This window comes from Dermacentor andersoni, chromosome 11 (assembly GCF_023375885.2).
Source record: "Dermacentor andersoni chromosome 11, qqDerAnde1_hic_scaffold, whole genome shotgun sequence".
In the NCBI taxonomy this organism is placed as follows: domain Eukaryota; kingdom Metazoa; phylum Arthropoda; class Arachnida; order Ixodida; family Ixodidae; genus Dermacentor; species Dermacentor andersoni.
Genome location: NC_092824.1, coordinates 30,908,689 through 30,927,207, shown reverse-complemented (window position 1 = coordinate 30,927,207; position 18,519 = coordinate 30,908,689).

Here is an 18,519-nt window from a genome sequence, read left to right as displayed (position 1 = left end):
ATTATTTCTCTAAGCTTTAATTCGTTTGTTAAAGCAACAGATTAAGCACATAGGAGATGTTGGCTCGAATAATTCTCGAAGTCAAGTGCCACTACGAGCGACGTCACAGCGCGAACAATTGTACGTAGGCGCACAAGCGCGTGTACGCTATACTCCGGCTTGAAGCGCGGTGGCCGCGACGAGAAGGGAAAACGGCGTTCGGTTTGAAATTTCAGCATGAATTGATGTAAACGTAAGCTGTCTGCACTGTGCTTCATACATAGCAGTCAACGCTGTGAAGACTAGAGAGACTTCTTGCGGTGGCTTCGTTTGCATAAGGATAGAGTTCTGTGTTTATGGACCGCAATTGTGCGCAACTGTTTCTTATGTAATCTAAGTATTGAATAAAAGAAGTTTTATTCCTGCGGAACAACCAGACGTGGTATACGGTTGCTAATTCATTATTTTTAATCTTTCTAATCTTTGTTGTTGTAGCCGCGTTTTTTATTTGCGACCTGTCGCGAGGAGCCTTACTGCATGCTCGCCCGATCGAACGCTGTTGAAGCGCAGCGAAGCGTGGACCGAACGCGCGGAGTGATAAGCTTATTTGAACGAACTTTTTGCGTTGCTTCCACAGCGTTGACTGCTATGTACAGAAACGGAGTACAGGTAAAGATGAGCGTTTGTGCTCGGAGTCCTCTGTTTGAGCCCTGCCATTAAACAATTTCATTTATGTGAGATAAAGTAAACGTCTTTCCTACACACTTTTCCACGACCTTTTTCGTACAGGATATGTTTCAAAACTTTTTCCAGGGCCGATACCGGAGGTAGTTCACAATCGCGGCAACAACGTTACGTTACATTGAGGTATGACATCCGTTATTGTTTCGCACTTTTAAAATGTTGGTCTTCTTTCTGTGCCAAGGAAATAGAAGGTCTCGATATTCTGAAAAATTTGCTATCGCTAGGTTCAGAACGTGTGAGCTTTTGCATATCTCTAATATCTAGTAATTTAGTAGTAAGTAGATAAGCTGATGAGGGATGTAATGATAGTACAGGGTTATTCAGAGTAGTTCTCGCGAGACTGTCAGTCATTTCGTTCACGCATATTCCCCTATGACGAGACACCCAAAGTGATTTATTTAACTTTATCTGGGCAGGCACGGGAAAATGAAGTGTACGTAAAATGTTAGTACCGCTATTTGTTGTGAGCAAAGTACATGAATATAAAGAATCCATTATTGTAACTCCCATCGATATTAATGACTTTATGTAGGGCGAACATCAGAGCCAAAAATTTAGCCAGAAATGCGAATAAGTAGTGCGCATTTCATATTGAGAATGTCTAGTCTAGAGCAGGAGCGAAATTGGCAATTCCACATTTTTGTCCACACTGTGAGGCGTCTGTTGCGATGATGGTATTTGTATTACTACTGAATAAATGATCTTGTAATAATCTATTTAACGTAATAAGAGATAAGTTTTGCATTGTTTGGGTAGGCGTCATCATAGGTGTTTCGTACTCTCCCGCACATAACGAACATGTGGCACCTACCAAATACGTACACTTAAGGGGATAATCGATGTGTCTACAAAGACAACTTGTAGCATATGAAACTAGGGCCAGTCTACTCCGAAGAATAAAACAGGCTGGTTAATGAATATGATTTTCAGTCATCTAATAAGGGATTCGTCCATATTTAAGAATGTTTGCACCTCAAAACCGAAATCTGGGGTGCTATGCAGGATGCGCCAAGTTTCTCGTTCACCCGACTTTTGCCCGAGTTTGCTCGACGGCAGTCAGTAAGGGGAGATAGCGCGGAACGTGCAAAAGCTACAAGCAAAAAACAATGTAGACAAAAAGCCGCGTATGACAACATGAGCGCACCCTGCGCGACACGCTGCGTCCACGTTACAAGCGCAGCTGCGCAACGAAACGCGCCAGCGCCGTGTATTGTTATCAACGGGTTATCGCAACTTAGCAATACCATGACTGTCACGCTGCCTTTCTGCACACTTGCCGTGAGCCGCTTGAAACGCCTTTCTCGGGCGCGTCAAGGGCATGCCTCCTCTTTCGGGCACTATCTTTCTATCCTCCATCGAATGCGAACAGGGACGCTATTCTGGACATTCCGCCATTTTCTGCAATGCGTGACGTAGGCGTGACGCAAACAAAATGGCGCTGGTGGACCTGTTTTGTTTACGTAACGTGACGCCAACTTGACGTTTCGCCTAAGAAACCGAAATGAAGGCACTGAATGTAGCGTTATCGGTAAAGCAAAACAGTTTTCCTCCGCAGTAAAAATAAAGCAGCTATCTCAAAGCGTATGATTATTCCGTAGAAAGCGCTTCTTGCTTCCGTCGTCTGCTGCGTACAAGCCGTCGTCTGCTTCAATAGCTAAGATGCGTGCCACCTGAAAATGGAATGAGTCATCGCATGTTGGCGCCAACGCGCATGTTTTCTTGCTTGAGACAACATACGCGACCTACCAGTGGTGATGCGCGCACTTTCTAGGCCACGTTATCGCTATCTCGTGAAACGCAATTGACTCAGCCCGACTCGGCTGGCTGATAGCTTCCTCGATCACCCGCACCGGTGCGCGCCGGGGCGCCTCGGTGCGCACTTTCATCCTCGATCAACCGCACCGGTGCGCACCGACCATCCTCGATCACCGGAAGCGCACCCTGTTGGAGCGGTTTTCCGTTGCCCCGTCAAGCACCGGGAAAATCGACGGTGCGCCGGGGTGCCATCCCAGCAAGCACTGCGGGACGTGCGACGCGCGCGCGCACTGCCGACTGCAGAACCGCGGACGCTCTGGCCCGATAGCTGCGCAAGCTGCGGTTGCAACGAATTTGACGGAGTTAGCTAGTGGAGATGTCGGCAATGAGAAAGGAAGCGCTCCTAGTTGCTGGAATCGATGAGCTTTTTTCAAGTTCGTCTGACAGCGAAGGCGAGATGCTGATCGACCCCGTCCAAAGACAATGTGGTGGAAAGCGGCCGAAAGTGGACAGGTTCGTTGAATGGGTCGTCAGGAACGGGTCGTCAGGATTAATTATAATATCCATTGGTGTTTGCTTGCAACCAGGTATGTCGGAGCACGCAGTTTGACAAGGTTCGAGTGCTTGCCGCAGATACTCAGCACCTGCAAACAATAAAATGTGCGCGCGCGCGTGTTCGCGCGCGTTATTCGCGCCAGGGGCAATGTAGCGCTGCAGGCAAGTACCCTGCACTGGGTCCAGTTTTGTCCTCGATGTTTACCCTCCGCAGTGCGCCACCACAGCGGGGCAAAGCGCACCATTCTGGTTTCGGGGCAACTCCGGGGCAAGGTGATCGAGGACGCTATGATAAATGGCCGAATATCACCGACAGCATCGCGCGCGCAAGAGATATCCACTAGCGGGACGCAAGCGCCGGCACTGCCATCTCTTGTTCATTTCGCTGGTTACTCGCACAGCGGGAGGAAACTTCAAGGCGCCGCCTTCCGTACATTTCTTTTTATAAATTAGAAAGAGCCCGTTGTCATAACTTTTGATTGTGCGAAAAGGCATTAATCTTAATTACAATACAAATGCAGCAGTGAAAAGTGGACAATATTCACAAAAGTTTGCTATATTCAACCAATATTATGTCGTATAAACGCGTTGTTTAAAAAATGATGGCCCCAAACACAAATGCCAACACCACCCGAGAGCGATGCAAATACTATGAGCACGCGTTATGAACAAAAGCAGGCACGTACGCAGGATTTTTTTTCGGGGGGGGCCCACCACCTCCATCATCATCATCATCATCATCATCATCATCCTGTTTTATGTCCACTGCAGGACGAAGGCCTCTCCCTGCGATCTTTAATTACCCCTGTCCTCATCCAACCGATTCCAACTAGCGCCCGCGAATTTCCTAATTTCATCGCTCCACCTAGTGTTTTGTCGTCCTCGATTGCATTTCCCTTCTCTTGGTACCCATTCTGTAACCCTAATGGTCCAACGGTTATCTAACCGGCGCATTACATGACCTGCCCAGCTACATTTTTTTCCTCTTGATGTCAATTAGAATATCGTCTATACCTGTTTGCTCTCTGATCCAAACCGCTCTCTTTCTGTCTCTTAACGTTATACCTAGCAATCGTCGTTCCATCGCTCTCTGCGCTGTCCTTAAGTTTTTCTGAAGCTTCACTGTCAGTCTCCAAGTTCCTGCCCCATATGTCAGCACTGGTAAAATGCACTGATTGCACACCTTCCTTTCCAATGATAATGTTAAGCTTCCAGTCAGGAGCTGGCAATGTCTGCCGTATGCGAACTCACCCATTTTTATTCTTCTGTGAATTTCCTTCTCATGATCAGGGTTCCCTGTGATTAATTGACCTAGGTAAACGTACTCCTTAACAGTCTCTAGTGGCCGACTGGCGATCCTGATCTCTTTTTCCGTTGCCCGGCTATTTATCACTATCTTCAACTTCTGCATATTAATATTCAACCCCACTCTTACACTCTCTCTGTTAAGGTCTCCAAACATTTCTTGTAACTCGTCTGCATTGTCGTTGAATAGAACAATGTGATCGGCAAACCGAAGCCTGCTGAGATATTTGCCGTCGATCTTTACTCCTAAGCCTTCCCAGTTTAATAGCTTGAATTCTTCTAAGCACGCGGTGAATAGCTCTGGAGAAATTGTGTCTCCCTGTCTGACCCCTTTCTCTATAGGTATCTCCCTGCTTTTCTTGTGTAGAATTAAGGTAGCTGTAGAACCTCTGTAGACATTCTTACGCGAAGGACGAGTCAGTAAGACGAGAAACTATTTACAGTATATATTTACAACAACGGTTGCAGCTCTGACCGGTTAGATTCACAGCGCGAGCCCAGATCGTTCTTCCTCCTCTTTTCTGGAGTGATGGCGCCTACGCGCCTCGTTCAAACAAACAAATACCACACGCATGTAGCAATATTTTCCAAGCTTTTTACGTAAGCGTTCTGTACTCCTAGATTACATAGTGCCTCTACGATTGCTGGTATCTCTACTGAATCAAATGCCTTTTCGTAATCTATATAAGCCACACAGAGAGGCTTATTGTACTCTGCAGATTTCGCGATAACCTGATTGATGACATGGATGCGATCCATTGTAGAGTATCCCTTCCTAAAGCCAGCCTGTTCCCTTGGTTGACTAAAGTCCAGTGTTTGGAGATTATTTTGGTAAATATTTTATATAATACAGGGAGTAAGCTAATGGTCCCATAATTTTTCAATTCTTTAACGTCTCCTGTTTTGTGGATTAGTATAATGTCTGCATTCCAGTTTTCTGGGACCCTTGCAGTCGATGCACACTTCGTGTAAAGCGCCGCCAGTTTTCCAAGCATTATGTCTCCTCCATCTTTGATTAAATCGACTGTTATTCCACCTTCTACTCCCGCTCTTCATCGTTTCATGTCTTGCAGGGCCCTTCTGACCTCATCGCTAATTATAGGAGAGTTTCTGTATCCTGTTCATTACTGTATCTAAGTGAGGTATCGTGACTCCTCTGGGTACTGTATACAGGTCAGCTTAGAATTTTTACGCTGCTTTTACTATATCTTCGAGATTGCTGATAATATTATCCTTCTTATCTTTTAGTGCATACATACATCATGGTTTGTCCTATGCCAGGTTTCTGTTTTACTGATTTCAGACTGCGTTCAGTTTTTACGGCTTCTTCAGCCTTTCTCATGTTATAGGTTCGAATATCAGTTATTTTCGCCTTGTTGATCAGTTTGGACAGTTCCGCGAGTTGCGTAACGCTGTGCGGCCGCCAGTCCCATATAACCGCGTAGAGCGCAGGACTCTGCAATTCTAGACGTACTGCGCTCAACTTTCGCGGTGAGCGCAGTACCCACATAAGCACAGCAGAGAAGTGGCTACGTGTGGCGGTTCGACCGATAACTGTAGAAGCGTCATTCAAAACAAGTAATTGTTCTCCACTTCCGGCGGCGTTTTCTCTACTTCCTTTTTAAATAAAAAGATGTTGCTCCATAAATATTCTCATAAACAACGGTTAACATTTTTATTATTCGCTTTTGCTTGCAGTTCGGTTGTTGCCTTGGCTCTCTCCCTTAGTAGATCGCTTAATTTCTCAACTCCTTGCGATTTTTGTTTCCAGTTGCCAATTTTGCACGAAAAGTGCTATACAGTTAGGGAAAAACAGACGAGGTAACGGGCGACATTGATCTTGCTTATGGGCTTAAGGGTTATTACAGGGTTTCATGATGGACGCTCTTTCACATTATTTTATTTGCCACCTTATCTAACCCATATCACGTGTATATGGTTCCGGGCATCTGCCAGCGTCGCGGCGAGTCGTAACTCAAGGAAATAATGAAGCAAAGGGATAAGTTAAGCGCAATTGGCGTTCTCTCCCGCCGCAACTCGTTCCATGAGAGTACAGACCAGCTGAGTAACAGCCGCATCCCTCTCCTGGTCCGAGGATCAGCCTAAACAAAGAAGGTTGAACTAACAAAAGCAACAGCTATGCGCGTGACGGTTGAATAGATGGTGACAACTGAACGCATCTCGAGTTAATCGCGCGGGTGCGGAATCTATGAGAAAACTGTCCTTCACATTGCAAGAGATGCCGATAACTACCGCCATCTAAAAGAAGTGAAAAAGGCAGCATAATGCTGACCGATGAAAAGCTGCCAAGTCTCAACATTGATCTGGCGGCGCTTTAGGAATGTGTGAGGAGTGGTGGCGTGGGTGGGGATGGGGGGGGGGGGGTATGCCACTTGATTTCGGGGGGGGCCCGGGCCCCCCCGGGCCCCCCCTTGGGTACGTGCCTGAACAAAAGATTTTCCTGGCGCCAAACGACGGGGAAAATGTGGCGGCACGCATTCCTCTCGGCTGCCATTGAATATGGCTTCTCATTAGCATAGTTCACGCGGCTCGTCGCAGCAAAAATTATGGCGAAAAATTTCAGCAATGGCGGCCCAGCGCAACGACACCCATGGTCAAAATAACGTTTACGAAACAGCCCTTCCTGTGACGCTCCTCACGAGATATTCCTTCAGCCAATCAGCAAGCTGGCATGGCGCATATCTTGGATCGCCGCCACATATTCGCGTGATTGCAGATGCATTGCACTGGCTTCTGCACGCTACGGCTCACATTCTTTTTGATGCGCTAACATCATAACATACCTGCCAAGGACCGAAATAATATATTAGTCCATAAAATTTGCAGCTCCACGTCAGGTTTCGTCATCTTGATGAAAACGCAAAATTGCATTTTGCAATACTTCCGCTTCCCAGCACAAATTTCAAAACACGTGACCTCTCGACAGCCAATCAGTGAGTAAACATGGCGGATAATGGCGGCCGCGCTGCCGCCATGCGTGTCCGGAATAGCGCCCCAGGGGTGCGATTTTGTAGAAATGCCTTTTTTCATGCCAATGCCTTTTCGCGTGACGTCATCGATTTTGGAAATTGTGGTTACGTAGGCACGACGTGTCCTGGATCGTCCAATCAGAAGCTCTCTTCATTGGCCGGATGTTTCTTTCGTGTTCTATTCTCTTTTCCCGGGGCTGTATAGCAAATTCCTTTGTAAAACGGCACTTATTAAAAGCGGACTTCCATGCTGCGTAAAGCAAATTCATTTTGTTACCTTACAACGCAAAAGCTGCCGCAGTCCAAAGAAATGCAAACGCAAGCGCTCCATTTTTGAAGCCGTAGCCACATAGTAGTCGGATGTGCATCCACTCCATACCGTTGAGCGCACGCAAAATGGCAACCTCTGTTTACCTGAACGACTGACAGCCCCTATCGTGTCCGTCTGAACAGCGGACAGCCCCTTGCGTGTCCGTAATGCCAAAAGGAGGATATGATTATGAGGCACGCTATAGTGTGGGACTACGGAATACTATTCCCCAGCACCCCTCACCAAGCCACATAGCAAATTTGATAATACGCTGGAAGTTGGAACGTACCTTGTAAGAATTTTTCAAATTAGTTGATTAATATCAGAGATGGAAATATTTGAAGCGGCGCGAACCTCTGATTTCAGGAGACGGCGGTCCCCGCCAACAAATCCACTCACTACAATTACTCCCGAAGCCAAATTCCTCCTCAGCGTTCTCTCATACCGAAGCCGGAGGATGGTGTGACAAATATGTCACGGGCCCCACCTTCTATATTTTTTTCCTCTCTCTCCGTCGTGTTTTTGGGGAGTGGTGCACTTCCGGTGACAGTCTGGTGCGCTAGCTGCTGCGTTAGCCTCGTTTCGCACAGCGGAAAATTTTGCACACACTGCATGAGAACACCTGATCAGTGGGATAACCACAAGCAATGATGCAGGCGCGACAGGATGAAAGGGCTCGTGAAGGCGGACGGCCACGGAAGACCGTAGAAATTAGGGAGATTTAGTTGGGCGTCCGCAACCACCCACGTGCGCAGGGCCCGAGGCTGTGTGTGCGCAGCGCAGCGCGCGCGCACGACACGGCAACAGTTGGCCGAATGCAAAAGCTTACAAGAGGATTGCTGACTTGCACGCGTAGGAACCAGTAGTGTGCTACTCAGCGCCGCCATATGCCACCTTCTGAAAGCGTGTAGCCACTATCAGCCGCCAGGAACTCGAACCACAAGCCCTAGTCATATATTCGGCAAGAGTGATATCAAAAAATGCGCTCTCGTGGACACGCCAGAACACGCGAGATAATTCCGCAAAAGCCACTGAGCCCGCAGTGGACGCTACGCAGCTTTTGAAAAGCTGCGGGCGTACGCAAGATAGCGTGCATGCTCCTGCGCACTGCGCATGCGCACTGACGCCTCCGCGGGTTTTCTGCGTACCCAGAGCTACTGCAGACGCCCAACTAAAACTGTCTATTGACATAGTTTCTTTCTTTGCGTGCGCGACTGCACGCCGCGAACACAAGCAGATACGGAAAAACCCGGCTCTTGCCACGATACAAAGTAAAGCCAAAACGCAAGGACATTCGGTTTCGATGTATTAATATTTCTCTAAACTATAATTCGTCTATTGAAGTAGCAGTATAAACAAATAACTGACATTGCCTTCAATAATTCTCGAAGCCACTTGTCACTGTGACCGACGTCACAGCTCTGCCCCGCAAGCAATGTGCAATATGCGTTGAGTCTCCTGCTAAGATAGCGGCGACCGCGACAAGACCGAACGACGTTCGGTTTGAAATTTAAGCGCTTCGCGAGGCGTGTAGTAACGTAATACTTTGCAGAGAAGATCGTAAGCGCACGTTGTATGCACTGCGCTTGTCAGCTCAAAATGGGCAGCCCTGGTGAGAGGCCTGTGAACGTGCACACAATGCACGGTACACTGGTCTTCTTGTATGTCGCCTCCATCGAAATGTTACCGCCGCGACCGGGATTCGACCCCGCGTCCTCGGGCTTGCACCGCAACGTAGTGGCTTGCTCCTCGGGCTTGCACCGTAGTGGCTTCGGCTTGCACCGAATCCACTACGCCACTACGGCGGGTATCTCCTCGCATCCACTCTGTTCGCATGAAAAGACGGCGCGTACCCTCACCGTCTTGCTCCCTCGCATGCGCGAGAAGACGCCGGCGAAACAAACTGCCATCGTTCTCTGCTCCGCCTCGCATGTTTTTCTTCGCGCCCACTGTATATGGCTCGCGGCCGCGCTCGTCTTGCACTTTGACTTTATACGGAACACCATGGCGGTGACGACGGTGATAGTGACGATGACGGTGGAAAGTCGTTTGGAGTGTCCATAGAATTGGTATTGAAATAAAAGGCGAGAAATGAAATACTGGTGGCACTGTCTTCTTGGGGTTCTCATGCCAGCTTACAGTGACGTCATAGACTGATAATCTCTATTCTGGTCTAATTAACTTCTCATGGGCAAAAATGAGTTCCATTGTATCCGAAAGAAGTTCGAAGGCGACTCAACCTTCAGTTGAAGTGAGATAGTGATTTACGGATGAAGGCTCAAAAATTTTGTTTTACGATGGCGATTATATGAACACTCGAGGCGCATTTCTGCCGTCATCGCGGTTCTCGAGGGCATCGCCGTCACCCTGAGGTAAAGTATAAAGTCCAAGGAATATCAGACCGTCGCCGCGCGCTGTGCTGTATGTGCCGGTGAAAGAGTGCGAGAGTCAGCCGACGATCACGGCTGAATCGCGCACGCGCAAGTGAGGAAATTGGGGAGGAAGCTCACCGTTTTCCCTCGCGCGCAAGGAACCAGGGGAGAAGGGGTGAGGGCAGAGGGCTGTATTGCATGTGGCCGCGCCATACGCGGTCACGTGCGATCGCGCGGGCTTTACCTTGAAAACAATATGCTTTGGGGGCAGAGTCTAGCTGGGCCGACTGCTTGTACCTTTGCATGTGCTTTGTTCTCACCGCTCAGTTTACGTTAAAGGCATCAACTGCCCGAAGGTCAATTCGCTCGCTGCTGCTTCCGCGATTTCTCACGCCAGCGTTTCGAGAGCAAGCGTCCGCGGTTATCGAGTGGGATGTGTGCATGTTTGGCTGTGCGCGCTGATACCATGATTTGCAATTTAGTTAGTAAGCGAGTTTTTACAAGTTTACACGGCCGATAAACATGCTATCCAGAATTACTACGGCTGTCTACTAATGGGCTATTGCAATTGATGCGTCGCCTATCGGGCGACTTTATCTACTTCACTATCTTCGAGATGTCCGCACAATTGCCGCATAACGTGTCCATTATACCATTCTTACCATTGGCATATTTATAGAGTTTGCGCAGGCTTTAGATTTTATTATACACCACACATTATTTCAAAAACTTCAACGATACGGTATAAGAGGCCTCGCAGAAGAATTTGTCTAGTCCTACCTCACAAACAGTTTGTGTCAATAACTGAACTAAAGTTACATTTAAAGTAAATAGTTTCAAGTGTCCCTCAAGGAGGCGTACTCGGCCCATTGCTCTTCAGCCTCTAGGTAAATGAGGTTGCATATATTCATGAAGGAACAAAGCTCATAATGTACGCTGACATTCTTAGCGCGTCTCTATCCTCCACCTGTCCCAGCAATTTAGTTCGACAAGCAAATGAATTTCTTCGAAAGCTGAGTATGTGCTGCATTCAGAACTTCAATTCAAGACAGATTGAGATAGTACTAATAAGACTCTTGGTGTATAATTTTCCTGCCATCAATTGTGGAATGACCAAGTTCACTTCATCGTCCACAAAGTTAGCCGCATTGTATGCATATTAGTTCGAAATACATATACTTTTCCTGCGGCACAAACGCTCTTAATTTATTATGCATTATTCTCCTCCCGTGTAAACTATTGCCATTTGGTATGGTGTTCAACAAATGAGTAGAACATCAACGAACTGTTGCAACTAAAAAAAAAAATTGCGTATTATTGAAAAATTACCATATACAGGGGCAACGGAACCTGTCTTTGAAAAGCATAACCTTTCTAAAGTTAGCAAGTATATACCCAAACTCTATGAAAGAATGTTTATCTCAGTCATCGCAGACCCTGCGAGACATTCGCCGAAATAACACATTTAGAACAATGTCAATCTGCGCGACTTACTCGTCACACAGAAATGTGGAAAGTTTTGCGGGCCCAAAATAATTATGGCAATGAAGTGCTTCAGTGTTGCTTACTAAACATTTCAATAGTTTCCACGATAGACGCATAGAAATTCGCAACCAAACTATGTCAGATGTCAAATTGCTCATGAACCGTCAAGCCTAGTCGTTATTTTCCACCACTCCCTAACACATTCGAACACTGCATAAATATGACCACGTTATTTGAAGAAAAAAAACTTATGGGGCTTTACGCGCCAAAACCACTTTCTGATTATGAGGCACGCCGTAGTGCATGACTGCGGGAATTTCGACCACCTGGGGTTCTTTAACATGCACCTAAATATAAGTATACGTGTGTTTTCGCATTTCGCCCCCACTGAAATGCGGGCGCCATGGCCAGGCTTCGATCCCATGTCCTCGTTCTCAGCAGCCCAACACCGTAGCCACTAAGCTGCCACGGCGGGTCACGTTATTTGACGTACTCCTGAACTGCTTTCTTTGAAGCTACAATATCATCTAGAAGCTTCCATTATGTACATTTGTTTCCAGTGTATTTCAATCCATATTGATCTGTTGCTCTGTGAAAATGCTTCAGCACTTCCCTATGACTTTAACTTGAAGCAATCAGATCATTTTGAAGTTTTCGTTAATACATTTCGTCAAGGTGCTTATTGACTGGGGATACGTAAGGAATGAGAGGTCGAACTCGGTGCGGTAGTCAAATTCCTACGAGCAGTCAGAACCGGACCCGTGCGTCAAGCGCTGGTGGTGCGCATGACTGACCGGCACTTTTTCGTAACATTTCATACGCTGGAGATGCGCCGGGCTAACCAGCGCTTCTTCTTCGTTACAATTTTTCTCTCTACTGTCATTCTTATTCCGTATTCTATCTGTACGTGTCTCCCTCTGAAGTTGCCCTCTGTTGTTGCTTGTGCGGGGGTCCAAGACCCCACAAGCTGCTTGCATGAAACTTTTACCTCGACCTCCTCCATCACAGAAAATGGGAAATAAAGAATAAACAAACAAAAACATCGGTACCTTGCACTTTGTGAAGAAGGATGACCAGTGAAGCTGTGTATGTAGGCCCCTTAATGGCGAACTGCACAGGGTCAGCGCGGCTTTGCAATATCTTCGAGATCGTCCCGCGTATGGGGACTGCTTAACGCCTGCTCCACCTCCGCCGCGAGTCTGCCCGGCATTGCACTAGCTTCGGAATCGGCCCACGCGTGGGGAATGCTTAACGCCTGCTTCACCAACGCAGCGTGCCCGGCCGGTATTGCACTATATCCGGGATCGGTCCGCGTACGGAGAGTTTAATGATTACCACGCCAACAACGACACGAAAATTTCATTTCACCGCAGAGGTATACAGCTTCGCTGTAAAAAAGAGTCACGTGAGTAACACATTGTATAAACCAAGAAAAGACAAATCGGACAATTGCTGCAAGGTACGTGATGTAAAGCCATCGTTGTTAGGTGTTTGAGCACTTTTTATTGGTTTAGGTGACAGCACTGCAAAAGACAACGAAGTGCTTCCAAAATAACTAGCGTCATTATGCATGACAGAAAGAACACCATAGGTTGGAGAAGGCAACGCAAGTCACGAGCAAAAATAAACGGTTTCTATAAACGTACGCTTCTATATAAAAGCTCGGGCCTACGTCATCGGTATCCAGACACTGAAAATTTTATCGAACTAAAAAAATGCGTCACAGAGTAGGCCGACGCAATGACAGGCTGGTGAGGAAGCTGGGCGAAGGTTCAAATGCGTTGGTTTTATTTGCGAAAATCGCCGGGTTTTCGCGACCGTGCGAGATGCGGGGCTTTCCTGTAGCCAAATAGGCCAACCAATCACAGCGGAGGAGGCGCGCTTCATCAACGCTCGTTGCCATGCATCGCCACCAGGTGGCCGGTACTTCTTGTTGCGAAGGAAGTAGGCATCATTCTACAGGAAAGATTCTATGGTCCAGAGCCCAGAGTGTTAGATTATCTGAATGCACCGAACTGTCAGTGGTGACTACTTGTTCGCACAGCCAGCAGAAAAAATTAAAAATAAACGCGATGACAACTATACACACTGGCCAAGCAACAAACGCCGAAATGCACGCAACAACATCGTCACCACGCGACAACACTTCCGTCGACTGTAGCGGCTCTAGAAAGACCTGGAACAAGCTACGCCCGCTTTCCGAAGAGGAATTCGGGAACTAAACATGTGTGAATAAACGTTGTCTCGACTTGCATTCATTCTGTGTATTCGCTTATTGCGCAGCACCTTTGAATATCTAAACCGGTAGGCATAGTACTTACCTTGAAACAAAGAATCAATAATAAACACTTATTCATGCCTACTATTCTTGGCCGGGCGAAAGGTTTGCATAAATTTGATTTGATAGCTTGGCGTAAATATAGCACGCTTCATTGGGGCGCCTCTTCTATTGTTGGGATGTTAGCACTTTGACATCGAATAGTGGCGCACTATCGTCTCCATTTTTCAGATGGGCTTTACGGTTTCATTCGAGTTGCCCAAAAGCCCAACGTTTTGTAGGTTGTCTTTCATCTTTGGCACAGACTGCGCATGCGTGATGGTTCAGCATCGTTCTGTCTAGAAAATTCGCTAGTACTCCAGAGCATCAGCATCAGGCATGAGTGAAGAAACAAGCAGTGGACACCCGCCTCCCGCGTATGCCTTCTGCGAAGAATCAAACCCGAGCACAAGCCGTGAAGGCGCCCAGGGTGCTTCAAGCACATTCGATGATTACAATACGTCAGTATTCTCGGTTGTAAAACTTCCATGGAATAGTCTGACCTGTAGAATGAACCTGGAATGCATGCTTTGACAGCCATGCATTTTCTCCCATATCAAAGTAGACGCTTTCGCCGACAACTCCTAGGCAGCGCACCTGCGGCTGCGTGTTATCACAGTAAAGACGAGTGCCACTACTTGAAGCAAATGTTTTCATCCAAGTATGTGTTTTTGCTTGCGTCAGTTCATCGCATCGCTTAGCTGTAGCATTAGGCCAATGGCTAGGATGTTGCGCTGCTGACCTCGACGTCATGGGTAATCTTCCACGCACATTGGTCTATCACCACTGAATGTGAAATGCAAGAAACTTCAGTTACTCGGATTCCTGGGCACCTTATAGAAACCAAGGTGGCGAAATTTATATTTGAGATCCCTGCAAGACGCAGTCATAATGAGACCTTGGTTGGAAGCGTAAACCACCAAGATATAATGATATCCGTGCTTCACGCTTCCTTCGGCGGTCGAGTGAGCATAATCTAGGAGGCTCGCTAAATAGCGCACAAATATCCCGATTTGCCGAAAATGCAAGAAATATGTGGTGAACTGAGTATATTCATTTCGAAATTGTTGCTGTTACTTGTTTTTCGGGAAATCTAATGGGTGTGATTGAAGAGAAGCATCACATGGCTCCTAATTGAATGCTGTATTTATTTTTACGGCATGTGAGGCCAGCCGGAAAGTGTTATCTTGATGCCTCGACGCCCGCGTCACTTTGGTGCAAATGCGAACAGCCGCTATAGCAGAGCGTGCGGACCCAATCGTGAAAGGGCGAGAACAATTGCCACCGCAAATTTCAGGAAGCCTGGCCGCAAATTTTCAGAGCTGTTTCGGACATGACTGGGTGACCAATATGGCCGACTGGCGCTGCTCCTCTACGAGAGCTAATCTGACGTAGCTAACCGTAACATAAGGTTGCCTTACTTAACGCATAGTCTTAAGCTCTCGGGCACCATTCACGCGCCATGCTCATGGCGATGTTTACTCGCGGACAATTTTTCTTTGCTATGAAGGGAAAATTACAGCGGCGTAGCTTCGGCACATGACTGTACTCGTACGCAATGTAGTCTGGGCTCTGCACTGGTTTCGGTTTCGCAAACCTCTCATAACTTCTTTTGTGATGACAGATACAATTAACTCGGCGTGAATCAATGTTTATTCACATCCGATATGTGCTAAGTTATTAACAGCGAGCCTGTCACAGCCTGCGTCAGAGCTGCGAAGCAGCCATATGGCATCGGTTAGGACTTGGACACGCAACCGACACTGGCGTCGGAAGAGCCGGCGCATCAGTCAGCTCTCTCGCTCACTCCTGTGTAGTGCATGCGGAAAGTTGCGATGTCCACATGGATACGCTGGGTTTCTGTGTAGACGCTGCAAACACTTTTTTTTGTGTGTGTGCTTCAACACTCTTTTATAGCTGAAGTTGGTTAACGGCCTCTCAGGGAGTTGATTGGCTGGACAGCAGGCGACAGAGTCTCGCCGGAACACATGGGCGCCATTTTGCATTTGATTAAAGTGCAAGCAGTGCAATGGTTTGGGGTGTGCGAAAACTCGAAAGACAAAAACAAAAATAAAACATGTAGCAATAGTTAACTGGCGAATGTTATGTATCGTTTCAAATTAGGTGCTGTTAAAAAACAAAAATAATATTGTTTTCTATTTCCCACGTAAGAAAACGTATACACAACTGTGGCAGTACTTCCAGTAGCGGTGAAATAGCTACCGCTTCATAGCCAAGAAAAGTTGTCCGCGAGTATAGAGCGAGCTCTTTCCTATTGACTATCATGATGTCGTAGTTGTACACACGTATAAATGCTTCATTTGACGGTGTTGTCTAAGCACTAATCATGCATGTTAAACAGAAAACGCACATTTGCACAAGCTGACACTGAACTTGTTCGCACTTACCATTTATCGGATTGCCTGACGAAAGCATTTTATTTGTTCGTGTGTTTTTGAGAAGCTTGTTCTTTTACCAGCGGAACTCAATGTCATAAGCATACATAGTTCTCTATCGTTTTCCAAAGAGTAAACTTAGATGCTTTTCATCGCAGCGATAAAGAAGCCGGAAGTTGTACTAATCATTATTTAAACCTTTAGCAAACAAAGAGCACACAAACTTCAGTTTGGATTCAGGAACGCATGTTTCGATTCCGACAGGAATGATCAACTGTCCTAGCTCTGGTCTCTTGAGCTCATATTTTGAGGAACATTATCGATGAGCATAATTTTACCGGCTCGATATTTATCGATCTCTATAAACCATGCGACACAATATACGAGTTCATACTCTTTGAAAACGTTTAATTGGCATTGGTGATCCTGCTGTGCTACTCTTGGTTTTGCATAGCAGATTTGAAATTGTCAGCCTAGCTGATCCTGTCTCGGATAAGATAACAACTGATTTAGGTGTACTCAGTTTATTCGGGGTCCTCTGCTCGTTCTCATTGTAAAAATAATATACGTAACTATCAAAATCACGCCCAACTAACACTACAGTGGTTTCTTGATGATACTATAAATTCTATTGCGTTTCTGCATTCATGTCGAAACTTCACTCTGATATTGCAAACATTTAAGAACAGTGCAATTAAAATTAACTGCACGTAAATACTCGAAAATGCTGTTTCTTTATTTTCAACTGTGACTAAAGTCTAATAAGTAGCACACCTCCTGTACGAATTGGGCACCATCCATTCTCCAGGAATGCTTATGCCAGGTACCGTTGAGTCAGGTTACACTGCAATTTTATATTCCCTCATATAGAATGTGAAAACGAAAATAGCTTACGGCATGCAAAAGTCCTCATCAGAGTCGATTCTCATTTCAACCTTAACACACTCATTCACTGGCTCATTCATTTACGTATCTATTCTGTGGCCCCTCGAGCGAAAGAGATTTAAATGTGATATTGGCTCTCTTGAAGTCAATCAAAATCAAGTCTCACGGGTACTAATTTAAGCTCCTACAATGACGTGCTACACAACTGCTCCGAACTAGTGACACCAGCACCGTATCTCTGCTATTTGTTTATAATTTGGACATATTCTTTCAAGAGATGCTAAAGAAGCAGCTTCTAATTGACCTAATTACAGAATCGTCTTCTCTGCATGCAAACATTAGGAGATTTGCGCGTAACAAGAAATTTTATCTTGCCCAAAGTGTGCGCTAATGATGATACATAATATATTTCATTTTTCTTGAACTTTGTTGTGAAACTCCTTGGCGGAAGGTATGTGTGCAGGACAACATATAGAATTTAAAAAAATAATCCTAAGATGTTCTTGATCATACTCCTCGAATTCATGTACGTATTCCTTGTGCTGTCTTATATTTGTTCTACATTTATATGACCAGTATATTAATAGCATGATTCTGCTTAAGTTTGCTGCCGTACAGTCATTCCGATCTGCACCTCACTCTGAGTAGGGGCCCCAATACAGTATTTGATTATGGCGCGTCCTCTTGTACTCCACATCAGTCAAAGCATGAAACCACTTTGTGAAACAATGAACTCTTGAACAGCGTAGAGAGAGGTATAGACAACGCGAGCACTTCCCGCAATCGTTAATTTGACAAGCATCACATACGTTTATAGGAGACAAACAGCCAGCTTTCTCAAGTGCTAGTACAGTTTCCTAAGACATGATGGGAAGCGTAAAATATATGAAAGCTTATATAAAAATATAAAAGCAGCAAGTAATGCTAAAACTTAAGTTAAGTTAGTTAATCGCGTGATCTTGAAACCTAAGTTTCAAGATCACGCGATTAGACTATACTGCCGTACCCTGCCGGCAGCTCCCTGCGAGTGTTTCCATTTATTCTTTAGAAAGGTCAAAAGATGGTGCACTTTCGCAGCCCCCCCCCCCCCCAAACAAGTGACTGTCGTCACTTCTATCATCTGTCGTGTGGTTTGCGTGTCACTTCGTCTTTTCATGCAGCACTCTGCATAGTGGGGCTCACACCAACAGTTTCTACAGGAGGAGGGTAAGGTGGTCCCCGGTGCCGTTTCGCACATTGTTTGCGTGCTCCAGAAACCTGTCATTCGTGCACGGCCCCACAAGCAGCTCCAATTTTCGTCTCATGATAACGGCAGCTGATAAACAGCGTTGTTATCGCATTTAACAAAGCCTTCCTTGTTGTTTATTTGGCCACCTGGCTTGGTAGCTTTGCGGTAAACGGCCCTGCACAGATATGAAAGCTTGTT